This window comes from Muntiacus reevesi, chromosome 2 (assembly GCF_963930625.1).
Source record: "Muntiacus reevesi chromosome 2, mMunRee1.1, whole genome shotgun sequence".
Taxonomy (NCBI): Eukaryota; Metazoa; Chordata; class Mammalia; order Artiodactyla; family Cervidae; genus Muntiacus; species Muntiacus reevesi.
The window spans coordinates 7310421-7330979 of NC_089250.1; the positions used below are offsets into that span (position 1 = coordinate 7310421).

Here is a 20559-nt window from a genome sequence, read left to right on the forward strand (position 1 = left end):
ACTCCAAATACGTATACATAAAAGTGGGTTGTTTCCCTTCTCTCCTTGTTGTTCAGCAGCTAAGTTGCGTTCAGCTCTTTGCGACCTCATGGACTGCAGCATGCCAGGCTCTTCTGTCCTCCACTGTCTCCTGAGTGTGTTCGGATTCATGTCCATTGTGTCACTGATGCCATCCAGCCATCTCATCCTCTGCCACCACCTTCTCCTTTTGCCTTTAGTCTTTTCCAGCATCAGGGTCTTTTCCAATGAGTAGGTCTTTTTGCATCAGGTGGCCAAAGTATTGGAGCTTCAACTTCAGTAACAATTCTTCTGATGAATATTCAAGGTTGTTTTACTTTAGGGTTGACTGATTTGATCCTCTTGCAGTCCATTGGACTCTCAAGAGTCTTCTCCAATACCACAATTCAAAAGCATCAATTCTTCAGTGCTCAGCCTTCTTTATGATACAGCTCTCACATCTGTACACATCTATGGGCTTCCCTCATAGCTCAGTTGGTAAATAATCCGCCTGCAATATAGGAGACCTGGGTTCAGTCCCTGGGTTGGGAAGGTCCCCTGGAGAAGGGAAAGGCTACCCACTTCAGTATTCTGGCCTGGAGAATTCCAGGGACTATACAGTTCATGGGGTCACAAAGAGTCGGACACGACTGAGCGACTTGCACTTTCACTTTCACATCTGTACAGGACTACAGGAAAAACCTAGAGAAGAAAAGGGCAACCCACTGCAGTATTCTTGCCTGGAGAATCCCATGGACAGAGGAGCCTGGCGGCTACAGTCCATGGGGTCTCAAGAGTCAGAGACGACTTAGTGACTTAACTACCACCACCACCACAGGGAAAACCATAGCTTTGTCTATATAGACCTCTGTCGGCAAAGTGACGTCTCTGCTTTTTAATGTGCTGTCTAGGTTTGTCATTGCTTTCCATACAAGGAACAAGCATCTTTTCATGTCATGACTGCAGTTATGGTCTGCAGTGGTTTTGGAGCCCAAGAAAATAAAAACTGTCACCGCTTCCACATTTTCCCCTTCTGTTTGCCATGAAGTGATGGGACTGGATGCATGATCTTAGTTTTTTTAATGTTGAGTTTCAAATCAGCCTTTTCACTTTCCTCTTTCAAGAAGCTCTTTAGTTTCTCTTCACTTTCTGCCATTAGAGTGGTATTGTCTGCATATGCTTGTTGTTACCATACCCTTTATTCCCATTCTCTCTAGTTTAATCCTCTACTCCTTACTCTTTCGTGTTTTACTCATGCCAGTGCAGACACATTTGTATAATTTTTTACATTTATGTTTGTGTGTGATTTGTTTATTTGTTTGGAGGAATAAGAGGCTTTTTGAACCATAAACCTAGTAAATATATTGAAAAATGCAGATTTATTAAGTTTGATAGATTAATGTATTCCATTCTGAAAGAGATTATTTTGAACAGTGAACTACTTCAAGTTTAATTCCAGTGTCTTTCTCCTATGTACTGAAATTAATGGTTTGACTTAATTTCTTATTACCTCATCACTCCCTTTCCCAGCTCCCCACCTCACACCACTAAAAGAGGACTTACATAATTAGCTCATTTTGTAATTCTGTGAATCCGTCTTTAAAGGAGATTGTCATTTATGACTCAGTGTTTTTAAAATCTTGTTTTGTTTGAGATACACATTAGAACAAGATGATGTTTAAAATATTTTTTTCCTGTTTTCAACATTAAAAGTAAATCTGACAATTAAGTTTCTATGGGAAGTTGAGTGATTTGAAATTTAAGTTCTCTTTATGCTTGATATGACGAAAATGTACAAAACCAGTGAAGTTACAGAAAGTTTAGTCTTAAAAGTTAAATGTACATTTTAAATGAAAACTGAATGGTTGCACTGGTTTCTTGTCTTTCTGAGGTGGGAAGTATTTCCAGTTCTCCTAACTGTAGCCAGTCCCTACTTACAGACCACAGAGCAGAATTTTGCCACCAAAAGCTCCAGCTGGAGGCAACCGGGATAAGATACTTGAGGAAAGAAATTTATAGTAAATGTTGACAACACACGTGATGCTTGATATAAGTTAAATTTGATTTCTGATTTTCTTCCTGTTCAGTCAAGATCTTTGGAACTTAAAACTCTCAGCAGTCGTTATCGTCTGGCTTCCTCAGACTTGAACCATGAAAATTACTGCCAGTGTGCTGCTCCCCAGGAAGTGCACGCTTCCTCTGCCGTGTGAAGACTGGTGTCACCGCTGCATTACCAATGTGACGGGAAGGTTTTCCTGAGACCTTAGAGAGCTGTGGCTGTGTTTGTCTCGTAATTGTCTGCTTTATTTATTTACTTTTTACTTTGCCCTTCAGCATGCCGTTTTAAGCTCAATGTTCTTTGTTTTTTGTATAAACTTTCTTTTTCTTCATTTCCAGTTTTTCATTTTCCCTTTTCTGTGTTTGAGCTTTAATCAAATGTTTTTCTCCTACCATACCTATAGCCTTCTCCTCAAATATGCTTGTTAAAGCACAGGGAACTCTGCTCAATATTATGTAACAACCAAAATGGGAAAAGTCTTTGAAAAAGAATAGATAAATGCATATGTATAATTGAATCACTTTGCTGTACAATGGAAACTAATATAAGACCTTTAATCAACTATATTCCAATATAAAGTAAAAAGTTTTACAAAAGCAAATGGTGAAGGCCTAGTTATATTGGCATTGTGAAGTCTTGTGTTTTTATGTTGTAAGGAGAGAATCAGAATGATCAACTCAAAAATATAAGTGAAGAAGTAGACCAAAAAACTGTCAAGAGGTAGTTAGTGATTATCAATGGAAAGTGGTTGAAATATTTAACCCAGATAATACAATCTTAAAAATAATAAGGAAATAACACAGCTTTTCTCTGTAAGTTTACTATTTGTACTTTTCTCAAAAAGGTAAAATTTGCTAATTTGATTTTGACAAATTTTTCTTCTTCCACCCTGTGGTGAAGATAACTAATAACTCCAAAATAAGAAAAAAGATGAGCATCTGGAGAGAAAATAGAAAGAAGCAAGGAACCCTAAATATCCCCAGCAGGTTGGATCATCAACCACCAGATGACCCAAGAGTTGGCTGATTGCATTTCCAAATGAGATGCATTTTGTTGTTGTTGTTATTGCCTTTCTGGATATTGGAAACAGTTGATCTTATGTCCCTGACTTTTGATAACAATGGGAGATGGATAAATATTTCCTGTAGATTTTTCCCATGTGCTTCCTTTATACACTGCCAGAGTAATCTGAAACTTTTTAAAAAAGAAACTATATTGACAGTTGAAAGGGATGATACTAAGGTTCACAGTAGGATAAAAAGATTAGTGGGTGATCAACAAATACACTTACTGAATGTTTTTGAAACCTGTCACTATTTGGATGTCTCAAGGAATACACTTTTCTTAATCTCAAGAACTTGCCATCACTTGCTACATATTAGTGCTACATGTTTATTCTTTCTTTCTTTCCTATAATTGCTAGCCATATTGTTAGACATAGTAGGTAAATGTAAAGACATCGAAGGGCTAATTTTTAATTCCAACCTTGCTGCTAACTTTGTAGCCCATTGGATAAGTCAGTCAGTTATTCTCTGTGGAACTGACAGTCTCATTCAAGCTTGAGACCACTTGTTTTTACTTGTTATTATAACTTGTTATTGTTGAAAAACATATCAAAAAAGGGAATTGATTCCTTTTTTAATGAGTCAAATGGGCTCTGGTATATGTTTTCTGTCAGGCAGAAAACTTTAATGATGCTTGAATTTATTATGTTTGTTTTTCTTTTCTTTCTTTCTTTTAAAATTACTGCATCCTAGATCTGAGACTTTGCAAAGCCTAGAATATGTCATAAGAACTTGTATTTTTGCTGGCATTGCCAGCTAAATGATTGGATAAAAGACTTGAAAGTTCTGTTTTGTTATGAAAATTACAGATTCACCTTCCCTGTTTGTTTTATTTATAAACCAGCCTACTTGTCTTATTTTAAATGGCCAACACTCTTAAGATAAGTAGGTAGACTGACATTACCAGTTTCCACATAGCTGGTAGGCTGCTTGCTGTGTTTCAGAGCTGGTTACTTACTTAATCTCTTTGTTTAGCCCCAGGAGTGAAAGGCCCTCCTTTTATGACAGATGAGGGTAGTACCGGTGTTGCTCCATGAAGGGGGTGAGAGTGAGAGAGGAAAAGTTAAATTATCTAGAGGGGTGGTTCAACAGAAAACTAAAATTGCTTCACTTAGGACATAAGTGCAAACCATTTGGCAGCTCCTTAGGGCACTTGTACTTTGGAAAAAAGAACTTGTGTTGGGTTTAGGAGTTTCCTAGAACGGGCAGCTTGCACTCTCTGCTTTACATGCACACTTCTGAAATGGCTTTAGTAGACAGTGCATTATTATTTTATATAGAGAATATACCATTGTCATGTATGCCAGTTGTCTAGCAGAGCCCAAGCATTTTTAAGCCCTGTGTCTGCAGAGTCTTCCTTTTTATATTCTGTATCCCATTGTGATGGTGATAGTTAACTTGCCCTACATCCTATCCAGTGATTTTCTGGTCGTCTTAAGTCAAAGCCGTAAGATGCTGCACTGTGGAAGGAGCCAGGAGAATGGCTACTGATGTAGAACAACATTAAAGTAATTCAATACTCAAAATTTTAGACATTTTATATTTCCACAGTGTCTCCACTTAAAACAATAACTGTGGAGTAATGTGGATTTAGGAAAGCAATGTATTTTAGACGTTAAGACTTTGGCATCAGACTGGCTCGGTGTGTCAGCAAATTTGGAAAACTCAGCAGTTGGCCACAGGACTGGGAAAGGTCAGATTTCATTGTAATCCCAAAGAAGGGCAATGCCAGAGAATGTTCACACTACCACATAACTGCACTCATTTCACATGTTAGCAAGGTTATGCTCAAAATCCTTCAAGCTAGGCTTCAGCATTACCTGAACTGAAAATGTCCACATGTACAAGCTGGGTTTTGAAGACACAGAGGAACCAGAAATCAAATTGTCAACATTAGTTGGGTCATGGAGAAAGCAAGGGAATTCCAGAAAAACATCTACTCTGCTTCATTGACTACACTAAAGCCTTTGACTGTGGGTCACAACAAATTGTAGAAAATTCTTAAAGAAACGGGAGTACTAGGCCACCTTACCTGAGAAACCTGTATGTTGGTCAAGAAGCAGCAGTTAGAACAGGACATGGAACAGTTGACTGGTTCAAAATTGGGAAAGGAGTACAATAAGGCTGTATGTTGTCACCCTGCTTATTTAGCTCCTATGCAGAGTACGTCATGCAAAATTCCCAGCTGGATGAATCACAGCCTGGAATCAAAATTTCTGGGAGAAATATCAACAACCTCAGATATGCCGATGATGCCATTCAAATGGCAGAAAGTGAAGAGGAACTGGAGAGCCTCTTAATCAGGGTGAGAGAGGAGAGGGAAAAAGCTGGCTTGAAACTCAACATTAAAAAAATAATAATAAGACCATGGCATTTGGTCCCAACACTTTCTGGCAGATAGAAGGGTAAATAGTGGAATCAGTGATAGATTTTATTTTCTTGGGCCCTGAAATCACTGCAGACAGACCATGACTGCAGCTGTGAAATGAAAAGACACTTGCTCCTTGGAAGGAAAGCAGTGAAAAACCTAGACAGCATATTAAAAAGCAGAGATGTCACTTTGCTGACAAAGGTCTGTGTAGTTTTTCCAGTGGTCATGTACCAATGTGATAGTTGGTCCATAAAGAAGACTGAGTGCCAAAGAATTGATGTTTTCGACCTGTGGTGCTGGAGAAGACTCTTAGAGAATCCCTTAGACTGTAAGGAAATCAAACCAGTTAATCCTAAAGGAAATCAACCCTGAATTTTCATTCATTGGAAGGTTTGTTGCTGAAGCTGAAGCTTCAATACTTTAGCCACCTGATCCAAAGAACTGACTCACTAGAAAAGACGCTGATGTTGAGAAGTGCTGAAGGCAAAAGGAGACAGGGACAGCAGGGTATAAGATGGTTAGATAGCATCACTAAGTCGATGGACATGAATTTCAGCAAACTCTGGGTGATAGTGAAGGACAGTGAAGTCTCGTGTGCTGCAGTCCATGAGGTAGCAAGGAGTTGAACACGACTTAGGTACTGAACAACAACATCAGGTTGATGTTAGTTTAAATTCACATTTCTTTACCAATTGTTTTGCATTTGTTGCCCTTTTTACTTTCTGAACTTTAGCAAATTCATCTGTAAAATGGAATCAATAATCCCTACAACACCGAGTTTCTGTGACACTCAAGTAATATGCCTAGGAAGTGCTTGATAGCCTACTTGGCATGTTGTAAATCCTGAGTACACGGTTATTAAGACTAATAGTATGAGATCAATCCAATATATTTTCTTTTGGTAGTATAGTTTCTGTATGAATTTCTGTAAAAAGTTGTCACTCTTATGGTTTCTGTCTGCGAATTTACTACAGTGATGCAAATGAAATAGTTTGAGTCAATAGAAATGCAATGAGTTCAGCCTGTAACAAAGCATTTAAGAAGTGTATTGGATTACATGTAGCTCTTCAGTCTCCAATATTGAATATTCTAACTTTTTTTGTTCTGAAGAATTATTTTTCAATTTAAGGTGCTTTCTGAAGGATAGTGATCTCTTGTTGAAAAATATATAGCAGTAGGTTTGGGAACATAGAATGGCAGTTCTGGAATTCTAAACATGTTGGCAGTGTAACTAAACTGAAATAGAAAGGTCACCTTGAAATGAAATGGGCAGAAGTAAGATGGAAACATTTTTTTGAAGAAACTTGTATTTAAAAGGTTGTCTTTGTGTACTTTTATAGTAATATTCTTGATAAGTATAGAGACCTGCAGTTGTGCGTTATCTTTTTTAAAGAGATGATAGTCTCCCACCAGTGTTAAGACTGTGCATCTTATCAAGAGCCATTTGGTGGTGGAATTTTTAGATTCTTGAGTTGGAGTTTCGTGTGAGTAGATACATGAAAATATGGGAAACATTGGGAAAAAAATTTCTCCCTAAAAGTCTGTTAGATTGGAAATTATAAATTTAAAAAGTAAAAATGTCTGTAATAAGGTATTTGTATACAATCTTTTATAGGCTGAGGGCCACAATAAATAGGTAGTACTAACCATATGGTTTATTTTAGTCAATTATTTCTGAGAATCTAAAAGAAATTTTTTCTGATATGGACAGAAAAACTCATAAAATATAACTAAGAAATAGAGTTCAATTTTGTGTTCATATTTGATGCGGTAATTACCCTGTAAGTAATGTTTGAGGGCTTCCCTGCTGGCACAGTGGAAAAGAATCCCCCTGCCAATGCAGGAGACACTGGTTCACAGGTCTGGAAGGACCCCACGTGCTGCAGAGCAGCTAAGCCCACAGACCACAATTACTGAGCCTGTTCTCTAGAGCCTGGAGCCTCAGCTCCTGAAGCCCACACACCTTAGAGCCTGTGCTTGGCAACAGCAGAAGCCACCGCAATGAGACGCCTGTACACCGTAGCTAGAGAGTCGCCCCCCCAACCTTCCCTCCTCCCCGCATCCAGAGGAAGGCCTGGGCAGCAGCACAGAGCCAGGGCAGCCGAAAACAAAATACATAAATGAAATCTTTAAAAAGATTTAATTGATTAAACATAATGAGGAATACATTTGCCTGAATCCCACATAAGTTTAGGAAATGAGGCTGTTAAAGATCCTCCATTCGTTGAAGGATTAAGAATGCCTTTCTGTAGGCGTTCTTCAGTTTGGGAAGGGTTGACTCTGACCAGACATTTGGGGAATAGTCTACTGGATTGTAGCATGAAGCATGTAACCTTCATAGGAAGGTTGCAAAGTAGACCGTTGGTAGAGAGACTCACCTCAGAGAGTCTGTTCGAAGTTTAGGCAATTGACCATTATTGATGAAGGAGCCTAATATTACAATGCCGACCTTGGAAAGAATACAGAAGGTAGCACCATCAGGTTGTCACTGCCTGTAATGGTCAGAAGTCCAGGGAGGTGTTTAGGAGTGGGAATGCTGGGGATCGGGTCCAGAGAGGAAAGGGCCTTGTACCTTAGAGTAAGTTATCGAATACGCATTTAGAATGTAATTTGTGTAAAGCATTGAGCTAAGAGTGATGAGGGTTATAAATATATTGTTCCTGTTCACTGAAGAAGTTACATAGTGGACTGAAGACACGTACACAGATGTTCTCGTCCTCTATGTTGGGAATGCTAATAGAAATTTCAAAGATAAATAGACAAGTTAAAGAAGAAAGAGGGAAGGTTGGCAACCCACATATAGTATAATTAGTTGTTAGGGAAAAAGAAGAAACAATAAAATTATTTTCTGTATATTTGAATGAATTAGCTACATGCAAATATGAGAAGAATCAAAAAGTATTATTACACAAACTTGTTCAATATAAGAGAAAAAGATTAGTCATAAAAAATAATTATATCTGTGAAAATTATCATTGCACAGCAAAACCGTCCAAAGGGTTGTTGCAAAAAATCAGTAAAGTAGGATTACCTGGTGTTTAAAATGTGATAGTGAAAGTTTCATTTTTTCTAATCTTATATAACCATTGATAAAATTGCAAATGTTAAATATTTTTCTTCAGTAAGTGTTATAGGCTGCTATCTCCTATGTATCATAAATTATACAACTATCGGTATTTTGAATGATTAACCCTCAATTTGTCCATGATTTGCCTTTTTATTTTGCATCTCATCTAAATTCATTCTCTCAAAGTATTGGTAATATAAACAAGCCACAATGTAAGCCTGTCTAATGAATTGTTTCCACAGTCTATTGCTGTGCATGCCATGCACTTGGTAAAAGGAAATTAAGCCCTGTGATGGGATTATAAATCATTTCACTGAGATGGATAAGAAAGCACATATCTTTGAATGGATGGGGCATTTGGGATTCTTAAAAACAGGGGTAAACCTGTTCTGTAAATAATATCTCTCACCTGAATACCTTTGTTATACTGTTTCTATAAATTATTTAAAATCTTTTCTAAAAAGGACTCCTTAGTTTTGCTTATCTGCTTCAGGACTTGCTTTCATAGATATTATTTTAAAATACAACTTGAATGTGTTCATTTCATCAATCAAGATAATTTATCTATTGAATTCCATATTTGGTTTTCTTTCTTTTCTAACAGAGAGGCAGTTAATACTTGATAATGAATCCTTTTACAAATTCTCATATTTTAAAAATGAAAATTTTGAGCTTTAGAATTTCTTTGAAATACATTTAAAGTACATCACATTTTCATAATGTATCTTAACCAAAATTTGAAATACAAAATTTATTAGGTGAAATTTGAAGAATTAACACCACAATGTACTTTTGTATGCATTTTATCTCACGTGTGAGTGTGCATGCAAGTACGACTATATAACCTCTCTTTGACCACAGAGTTTGTGGTGTGTAGTCATGACATTCTCCCTCTTCAGTAGGCCCAGTTTCCCCTGGCTCTTCGATAGATCTCATGTAAGTTCGTGACTTTTCAGGTCACTCTTAGGTAGTGATAGAACACGTATACGTATGGTCTTAAATCACAAATAGTCTCAATTCAGTACTTACTAGTCTAGCAGTTCTGTGTAATAATCAAACCTGCAAACCTGATTGAAAGTTGAAGCTTCTTTTCTCTTCCAAACTGGATGTATTGCCGGTCAGTTGCCTGTGTGTGGGGAGGAAGGTCAGGACCAGCTGTGAAGAGTGGTAAAGAAGAGATAAGTGAAGTTGCTCAGTCGTATCGACTCTTTGCGACTGCATGAACTGTAGCCCACCAGGTTCCTCCATCCATGGGATTCCCCAGGCAAGAATACTGGAGTGCGTTACCATTTCCTTCTCCAGGAAATCTTCCCCACCCAGGGGTAGAACCCGGGTCTCCCATGTTGTAGGCAGACGCTTTACTGTCTGAGCCACCGGGGAAGTCCAAAGAAGAGATAAGAGAACAATAAAGTTTTTACCTGACTAGTATTGTTTTAAATTGAAGTCATGTTTAAAGTTTATTCTTTCTTCTGGGCTGTTTTCTTCCTCATCTTCTGTTCCCTTCACCAAAGGGAAATACATATATCCCGATTCTGGCTGGTAGGGCCATATGCATCTGGTGGTGACGCCTACAGGCCTCACATTCGCTCTAGGTGGCGGTCTTGAATCAGACTTCACATGACTCCATGCCAGCACTCTCTCAGACTTGGTCCACCTGTGGCTCATGGGAAACACATTCTTCAATCAAAAAATTTCTAGGAGAACAGGCTGATTCATTGCACAATTCTTGCCATCAGAGCAAATGAATAATCCCTCTCTCACTTTTTGCATTCTCCAGGTGAAGTCAGACACCGTGAATACCCTGTCACTCTGCAACTTTGGGGGCCATATATGAAACGGAGAGGCAAGGCGCAGACACCCACACACCCCTCCCTTTTATTCGGGTTGGAGCTTCACTGCCTGTAGAAGCTCTCCCCAGAATCTACTCCTGGGTCTTTATTATGTTAATCTCCAAATACTGACTCTTAAAATAGTGTAGATGAAGGGTTTAATAGTCTTAAAGTTTTCAGATACTTCCTTTGAAAATTGTAATCTTATCTGACAGCTGACTTTAGAATATTTTGTACCTCAATTGCAATTTACATTTTTACATATTATTAAATATATATAAAATCAATTTTTAATGTTAGTGATTTTGAATTTTTTCCATTAAAACTGCCATAGTTCTAATTTCACATAATTATGCATATTATAATTCAGAGATTCAAGATTTGCTGAAAAACTTGGAGTGGAACTGATTTTTCTAATATTTGTAATGTATTTGTATATATATATGTACATATCTATATAATCATAGATGCTTTGAAATATTTTTTCTTTTTCAGAGTGTTTTCAAAGATTGGTTAATAAGTTATTTCTGGCATACTTACTTACACTCTCTCATGACATAAATTAACATTTTATGTGTATTTCAGATCTTCTGTACTTTTATTTTAAAAATACTTCAAATATCACCTAGTAGTAGTAGAAAGAAAGCTGAGCGTCAAAGAATTGATGCTTTTAAACTGTGGTGTTGGAGAAGACTCTTGAGAATCTCTTGGACTGCGAGGAGATCCAACCAGTCCATCCTAAAGGAGATCAGTCCGGGGTGTTCATTGGAAGGACTAATGCTGAAGCTGAAACTCCAGTACTTTGGCCACCTGATGGGAAGCACTGACTCATTGGAAAAGACCCTGATACTGATACTGGGAAAGATTGAAGGCAGGAGGAGAAGGGGACGACAGAGGATGAGATGGTTGGATGGCATCACCAACTTGATGGACATGAGTTTGAGCAAGCTCCTGAAGTTGGTGATGGACAGGGATGCCTGGCGTGCCGCAGTCCATGAGGTTACAAAGAATTGGATATGATTGAGTGACTGAACTGAGTAGTAGATTATAAAAAATAGAATAAATCAAGGCTTTCTGTTGTTTCTGGAGGAACATATCGGTGGCAAGGAAGATAATGTTATTTTTCAGCACTTTGATTGTGATGTTAGGGAATTTAAGAGTAAATAATTAGTGGTGAAGGACATAAGTATAATACCAAGAATAAATTAAGATTAGAGATAAAGATTAGGGAGTCATATCAAAGAAGTTAGGAGAATGGATGATCTCAAAGGGCAGTCTGTGGAGGAGAAGCCCACCCCGCTTGGCATACTAGGAGGTTATCTTTACAGAGGAAGAACATCATTAAGAGACTAAAGCAGGAAAGAAATCCAAAGGGTTAAGAAAAGAGTCGAGATGGCGGGGTGCTATGGAAGCTACACAAATAAAGTTTCAAGAAAAAAAAGAGATGGTGCAGCAGAAGGGTGATGGAGCATGAGTCTTTGGATGTGGCAACAAGAATTGGGGGAGAAACTAGACTGCAGGAAGTGGAAGTAGAAGGCTCTGTACGTTTATTTGAAAAAATAGGCAAGACAAGGAATGTAGGAAATAAAATAAAACCTAGAAGAGGAATGGGGGCAAAAGAGTTGCTTTTAAAATCAAAGACTTGTGAACACTTGAAAGAGTTAGTGGCATGTGGGAAATTACAGTAAAAGTAAAATTAAACCACAAACCTATCGAGAAGGAGAAGTTAAGAGTGGTAGCTAAGTGTCCCCAGAGCAGGGGCACAGGACTTAGCGCTCAGCTGAAGAATCAGCCGTGGCGGGGAGGTGAGACCCCCTCTGGAGGGGGGCGTCTGGGGAGGCGGAGTGTGATAAAACATCAGCAGTCAAGGGCTCACATCTTTGAGAGCTACTGAATGAGACTTTTGGGGAGATGGGCAGTGAGAGAGAGCCGGCACTTGTGCTATTGGATAACTCTGGGGTCTGAGAGTACCATTTTGGTGCCTTATCATAGAATGGCATTTGGACCCTCTCTTTGAAATTCTGAGCTTATCAGGTGTCGCTAGAGGCACAGAACCCACCTGCCAATTCAGGAGACCTAAGAGATGTGGGTTTGAACCCTGGATTAGGAAGATCCTCTGGAGCAGGAAATGGCAACCCACTCCAGAATTCTTGCCTGGAAAATCCCATGGTTAGAGGAGCCTGGCCAGCTACTGTCTGTAGGGTCACAAAGAGTCGGACATAACTGAAGCGGCTTAGCATGTGTGCACACCAGACTATCTGCCAGGTGAATTTTTATTTCTGTTCCATTTTTATTTTGATTTAGAAATATTAGATCCAGAAATTAAGACAGAATAGTCTTTGAAATAGTCATATTTTGGGGGAGAGTTAGTCTTTTTGTGTCAGAAGACTATAGTAAAATATAGTTATTTTACAAAATTAAAATACATAATAAAGGGTGGAATTCATGCAGTTTAAATGATGAAAGCTAATCTTTTTCTCTCAAATTATTTCTGCTAGAGTTTAACAGATGCCTTAGAAATTTTATTTTAGGCAGTTGAGATATTAAAGCCAATGTTTTCTTATGATCTGTTTCAGAAATAGGTGTCTTTATATCCTAGATCTTTGCAAATTTGACTTACTTCTTTTAAGTAGAAGGAAAAGCTGTAGGAAACAACCCTCAAAATATCCAGTTTTCAGAAATGTCAAATTAAATCATCGTACATGCATTTATTGGATTATAATATAGTATAAACTGATATAAACAAATCTTACAAAATCTGCTTCCCTGCTTATCTGTTCCTGTGTTACAGATTATCACAAACCTTTAACAACAATAGTATTTTATTTAACATATGATTGTGTAATTTGGGCAGAGCTTGTTGGAGAAGGTTCTTCTCTGTACTAAGTGGCATCACCAGGGTGGCTCAGCTGTTGGCTAGAGCTTTTCTTCTAAGATTGCTCTCCTATGTGACTGCTAAATTGATGCTGGGTGTCAACTAGGCTGCTCATCTTTGGCTCAGGGAGTCCTTGGTCCCCTTCCGTGTAGCCTCTTTGTGGGCAGCTTGGCCCCACTCATGGCACGGCGGGGAGCTCCAGGCTCAAGCGTTCCACAGGAACCACACAAAAGCTCGGTCACCTTTTTAGCCATAGAAGCTGCATCATCACTTCTACTATAGTTACAGGCCAGCCAAGACTCAAAGGAAGGGAACATACAGATCCTGCTTTTCCATGAGTCAGAGTCACACTGTAAGAGGGGTTTGTGGGATGGGAGATTTTACCTCAGCCATGTTTGAGGAATACGGTCTGTGACATTAAGTGAATAAAGGATATAAGATTTGGGCACAGTAGTGATTATAACCTACATAATCTGTATCCCCTAAAAGAGGGATAAAACCTGTATAAGAACGAAAGGAAGAGTTAGTCGCTCAGTCGTGCCCGACTCTTTGTGACCTCATGCACTGCAGCCAGGCTCCTCCGTCCATGGGCTTTTCCAGGCATGGAGTGGGGTGCCATTTCCTTCTCCACTGGTCTTCCCGACCCAGAGATCGAATCCAGGTCTCCTGCACTGCAGGCAAATTCTTTATCAACTGAACTATGAGGGAAGCCCTAAAACCTATATATTCCTATAGAAATAATATTTGAGAGGGGAATCCACAAAATTTTTTTTATCATGGTCAGATGCTAAGATTTTAAAAATACCATATATGCACCATTCACATTTATTAATAGCAAAAAAAGAAAGAAAAAGGAAACAATCATAAAGTTTTTGAGATACTTCCCCTCATTTTCTCAACTTTCCCTAATGTTGGCCATTTCAATTTTATATTTTGAAAAAGATAGCCACAACTGAAAGTAAAATTAATCCCTAAGTTTACACTGGCATCAGGTGCTGAAGGCAGACAAAGTGGATGTTTCTGTCATGTTAGTTTTTTTCACTATTTCACTTGATCAGAGCGTTAAAATCTGTTTGTCATTGGATGTTTTCTTTCCAAATTATTCTTGCTTTTATTCATCCTTTCTTGTTCATGAAGTTCATGTTAATTAATAATGATTTAAAAAATCTGCTATATTGTTTATTAAAGTTGAATTCCCATTTTAGAATATAGGTATTACAGTATATAATAGAAATATTAATTGATTAATTTTCTTTGGGGAAGTCTTACAGTCTTTCCCACTTCTTTTATGTCTTCTTCATCTTTATTATTGATAACTTAGGATAAGGCAGTTGTCAATTTGCAGCTTGCTCTTTTTTCTTCTAAATTTCCTATTTGTCATGGTCCCTCTAAAGGAGAAAAACTGCAGTAGACATTGCCTTTCAGAACTAAAATTTTCCTATGTTTTTCTCTTCTCTTTCTGCTTTTTGCTCTTTCTTGTGCCCTGTGCTCAGTCAGTCAGTTTTGCCAGACTCTTTGTGACCCCATGGGCTGTCTCCCACCAGGCTCCTCTGTCCATGGGGATTCTCCAGGCAAGAATACTGGAGTGGGTTGCCATGCCTTCTTCCAGGGGAACTTCCTAAACCAGGGGTTGAACCCAGGTTTCCCACATTGCAGGCAGAGTCTAACAGTTGAGCGTGCCAGGGAAGCCTTCTTGTCCTCTAGAGAGTCTAAATTATAGGTCAGGAGAATTGAGATGCTTTGAGAAACCAATTTTATGTTCAGGAAATTTTCACTGATGCATACATGACAGGATTTTTTTGAGAAAAAAATTAACTATTGAGGTCTTTGGAAGTTCTGGAACACTGAAAATTAGTTAACATTCAGACACATTGGTTAGGAGACTAGTAAAAAACATTAACATTGATGTTACTACCTGGTTTGTTAATATAAATATGTTTTCTGGTTTCATAAATATGTAAAAAGCATCAATCATCTGATTCTTCTTGTAATCTCCTCCTCCTTGGAATCTCCGATTCCCTCCCACCTCATATGCATAATTAATGGTCTGCTATTACCCTTTCTTTGACTTATATGACATGGTAAGTATTGCTTTCTATCTGTGCTTTTAAAATATATTGAATATATGAATTATGAGAATTTTAACTCCTCATAGTTTCTATTTGGACTGGAATTTGGCCCCAAAGTTTTCTATTTGGGCTAGAATCAATTTGTATTTACCTTCTGGGTTTTTTTAAGAAGTTTCTTTTTAAACAATTTATTTTACTCTTTGAAGAATTAACATGAATAGTTATTTCCTAGAGCATATTTCTCTTTTAGGGCTTTATATATATTTACTTATTTATTATTATTAAATGACATCTTCTTGACAAATTTGTTAAAGGGAAATATCAGCTTGCTCAATGGGTTATATCTGTGCCCAAAGTGAATATACAGTTGAAAAGAGAACTGAAAGTTTATGCAGTTTAACTGCAGAAGTTTTAAATGATGATGTGATTTGCATTCAGATTGGTGTATGATTTTTTTGGGGGGAATAGAAAATTTCCTTTATGATTGCTTATCAGTGCTTGGAGATTCCATGGATCATGAATACAGAAACATGGCAGAAATGGGAGCACCCAGTGTTGTGGATAAGCAGACATTTATCAAGCTATATATACGTAGATAAATAAACTTGTAGCTCTGACCATTGCTTTGAGGTAAAGTTGCATGATGACATGAATGCTTATGAAGGGGAGTTACCTATTTAGAAAGGTCAGGGGAGGCCTTCCTAAACGAGTGATTCTTGAATTCTAACCCGTGGAACGATGTACTGGAGTTGATTGGAGAGTGGGCATACCATTTAAGGGAGAAGGCCCTGAGGCAAAAGGAAAAATGGGTAAAAACGAGTCTTTGCATTTAGTTTTTAATTTTACCCATACTTTGCTAATGCCATTATCTAATAATGTTCTTTTATATAAACTTGACAGAGGCAACCCAAATTGATTCCTTCACAAAATGTATTTCCATTTATATTAGGGACCTACAGTAGATGTCGTAAACCTTACTATTCATTTGAACATTGAGACTGCTTAAAGTTACATCTTAGTAACCGTTGTCATTTGTGTTAAAATCAAATGATATACAGTGTAAGTGGTCAAAGACAGATTAAAGGTCATTAAATTCTATCCTGAATGTTGAGGAGATGAAAATTTGGATGTTCTCGTTTTGCGCTTTTACTTGACTTCTTCAAAGTGACATGTAATTTCATTTATCAGTTGTCTTATTTCAAAATTTTGGATTAGCCTTCTTATCTGATAACAATTATTTTCTGTTTCTATATTAAGTACTTTGAAAAATAACAGACTTCGTTTCTGGATATCAGGCACTTCTAAAAAGGCCCAGAAATACATGAATTTAGAATTTAGACTTTGGAAATATCTTGTCACTTTTTATATGTAGTGTTTGAAAAATACATATAACCTTGAATTTAAATCATGTTGGATCAGAATGATCTTCCCATGTGAAATCTTGATATGCCAGCAGAAGGATGCATGTCTACTCTAGAGACAGTGCTGCTGCTGCTAAGTCACGTCAGTCGTGTCCGACTCTGTGCAACCCCATGGACAGCAGCCCACCAGGCTCCCGTCCCTGGGGTTCTCCAGGCGAGAACACTGGAGTGGGTTGCCATTTCCTTCGCCCTAGAGACAGTGAGTGTAGCTCTAAAGGAGACTTTGGCCATGTATATACATAACATAAAGCATTTAAATAATTTTATTTACTTTTAACTGTAAAAGTGTTCTCTTGGATGGCAGATAACATTCAGATGTTAACCATTCAATTATTTGCTTCTAAAAATGGTCTATTTTTTTGTGAAAAAATAGAAAATGGAACTCTTTGTTTATACCCTCATGTACTATTCTTTTTTTTTTAATTTTTTTCTTTTTTTTTTTAAATATTATTTTATTAGTTGGAGGCCAATCACTTCACAACATTTCAGTGGGTTTTGTCATACATTGACATGAATCAGCCATATAGTTACACGTATTCCCCATTTGATTTGAGCTTTATGTAATGCTTAAGTGGAGAAAACTAAATTATATACCTTTCCTATTGCAAGCATGTAAAGCAATGTAAAAAAGTTCATCCAGTTCAAGGGACATAAGCTCATAGGTTTTCATTACAATCACATCCTTAATGTTCCCAGCATTTCTTTCAAAAGAAGGATTTTTGTCCATTATTTTAAAATTGTTTTATTAAAATTTCAAATCAAACAGTAAAAACCAAGTAAAAACACTCATTTCCTCTCTCTATCATGAATTACAGTTGTTTTTTTTTTTAGCAAGAAATCTCTTCTTAAGTTGAAGGAACTATGTATGACCCTAAATATAAAGTGCATTGGCCTTCATATGCATTGATGGTGTGTTTTGGCTTGTCGGGGGGCCATCTTTGGAGACATGCTGAGGACTCCTCTCCAGCTTAAGAGTCTGCAGAGAGAGTTTTTCAATTCACTGTATTAACTGAATTTTGCATACAGACCATAATCTGTGTCCTGCATCTATTGTGATAAAACTTGTCAGCTTTTACATTGTTTTGCAAAGGGAAGAATACTAATCTTGGGTGACATTGATATACATTCAGTTTGAAACAAAGTGAAGTTAACCGGAAACTTAATAATTCCCTTGCTTTCTGTCTTTTTAGCTAACCGTTTAGCTGTTTCTCGTCAGTCTTTTACTTTTTCATCTATAAATTCACTATAAAGACTGTCAGCTGGTTAATTTGATTGAAAACATGTGTCTAAACTATGTTAGGAAAGCTTTTCTTTTTTTTTTTGCCTAGACCCTTATGTTATTATTCTTCCTTGTTGATGAATGCAGATGAAGATTCATGATACGTACTCTGGTATTGCCTGTTTTAAAGAAAACACAGTTCAGTTATTTGCTTTGGTCAAGAGTTCTCCTGGGGATTTCTGACACTGGAAAAATTCTAGGTATAATAGGCAAACTGCTGACTCAAAAGCAGTTAAAAACTTAACTCTTTAGTGGGTAGATTGTCCCAATTCACTTCTTTCATGGGAAACCAAGACTGTTTTAAACAACATGCTCTAGAACACACCCCATTTCATTAGTCCTTGTGTGAGGAAAATTAACAAGCATATGTAAGCTCAGGAAAGCTCTGTGCACATTCCATATAGAACGACATCAAGTCTATGATGAACACGTCCATGACAGAATATGCTAGACAGATCCAGGGCAAAAAATTGACACCTTTCTAAACTCTGCACTTTTTACACACCCCTGTGGAGGGGCCAGATTAGGCCACAAGGAGGCAGCTTGTACACTGGAACATCTAAACATAGTCATGTTGACATTTGCTGAGCATCACCATACTCTAGGCTCTTTTCTAATTGCTTTATATTGTAGGTACCAATTCATTTATGTTTCGAATACTCTGAGATACTGATATTGTTGTTGTTTAATCTCTCAGTTGTATTCAACTGTTTTGCTACTCCTGCGGACGGTAGCCTGCCAGGCTCCTCTGTTTGTGGTATTTCCCAGGCAAGAACACTGGAATGGGTTGCCATTTCTTTCTCCAGGGGATCTTCTCAACCCAGGGATTGAATCCATCTCCTGGTCGGCAGGCAGATTCTTTGCCCCTGAGCCACCAAGGAAGCCCGCATAATGATATTATTATCCCCTTTCTGTAGCTGGGGAAACTGGGGCAGGGAGTTAACCTCTTAACTGAGGTTAAGAAACCGTCTCAAGGTCACATAGTTAGCAGAGTGCGAGTCAGGATTTGAACACAAGATGTCTGCCCAAGGGCACCTCAGTCCCTGAGAGTGAGTCGGAGCCCGACCTCGTGTTAAGTCGTGTGTGGAGAGAAGTAACATTCTAAGTCCGTGAGCGTATGCTGGGGGTGATACTTAGGAAACCATGTCCAATAGTGTGGAAGAGGACGTGTCATGTGTAAGACTGTGGTGTCGGTGTGTAGATGGCCCATCCCAGGGAGGAAGTGCAGTATCACAGTGTTCACGAGGGCGATGGGTTTGGCATCTGGCACAAAGACCTCCCATTAGCCAGTGAATGAGAGCACACCTAGGAACAGGCCTGTCCTTTTCTCTGGCCTCCTCCTAAAGCAGCTTCTGAGTATGCTCCCAGGGCACTGCGGAGGAGTCCGTTTCTCCAAAGAGTTGCAAGTGATGGCAGTTAATGGCTGGAACCGCTAGGTCCTCACTTTTTTAAGAAAGAAATTACTCCTCATTAACCTGAATACAAGAAACCTTAAGCATGCCCTGATATTACTTGGCTTATTGTGAGGCCTCAGTAAATATAAAATAACCCTGACCTTTTAGAAAAAGATTAATGTGGCTATCAACCATAGGTGCTAGTATAATATTCTTGTAGTTCCAGATAAAGCACCAAAGACACAGCTGTTGTTCAGCAGACATGTGTTGTTTTTTTTTTTTTTTTTTAATTGAGCCTGACTGCTATTGTTTTTCATTCATAGAAAAAGTTAAGCTTCATGCATCCTTCATGGGTAAGCTGCGTCTAGTTTGTGGATGAAGAAAACTAGACTGAAAGCTTGGGGACTATGGAAACTAATTTCAAATACCCTTGCTAGGCACCTTCTATGTATTATGTTACATCATATCCATTCTGGAAATGAAAAAATATTCATCTCTATTTTTCAGTGTAGGGAATGAAGCCCAGGGAGGTTAATCAGTTTGTATAAAGTTGCCTAGTTATAAGCACTGAATCTAGGACCAGAATCCAAGTACAAGGAGCTCCCAGCTTTGCTTTTGTTGTCTCATGCTCAGATATTGTGAAACAGACCATTTTAACACCTCAAAGAGTAAAACCACCTACCAGCTTCCTTTTGAATAATAAAGGGATATTATAAGCTTATGAGAAAACTGGTCTGTAGCACCTATTGGTACAACTTGTACCAACGCTACAGGAGAGAGTGGGATCCCTTCCTTGTTCCCATGGCCATCGCCCCTGCCCCAGCACTCTGACACCCTTCCTCCCGAGAGCTGAAAGCTCACAGATACCGTTCCATTCCCCTCATTCCTCCCCAGCTGCTCTGGCTTAGATCCCTGCAAACTGCCCTCCCCTCCTCGCATCCCAAAGGCTGTGCTCTCACATTCCGAACACCTTACAGAGTGGGCATCGTGCTGCTGTCAGCATCGCTGTATTTTCTCTCAGGCTAACCTCTCGTGTAAAGATGGGGGCAGCCCTGGTAGTCTGCTTTGTAAAGGTCAGATTCCTCCTTTGGTACAGATTCTAGCTTATAGTTCTTCTTAATCATCACCTACTAT

At 38.3% G+C, this 20559-nt stretch overlaps 1 protein-coding gene across 1 annotated transcript in view; it reads left to right on the top strand.

Annotated features, from left to right (window-relative positions):
- Nucleotides 1-20559, top strand: part of MACROD2 (mono-ADP ribosylhydrolase 2) — a 2149518-nt gene that overhangs the window by 224736 nt on the left and 1904223 nt on the right. The window lies entirely within an intron of this gene.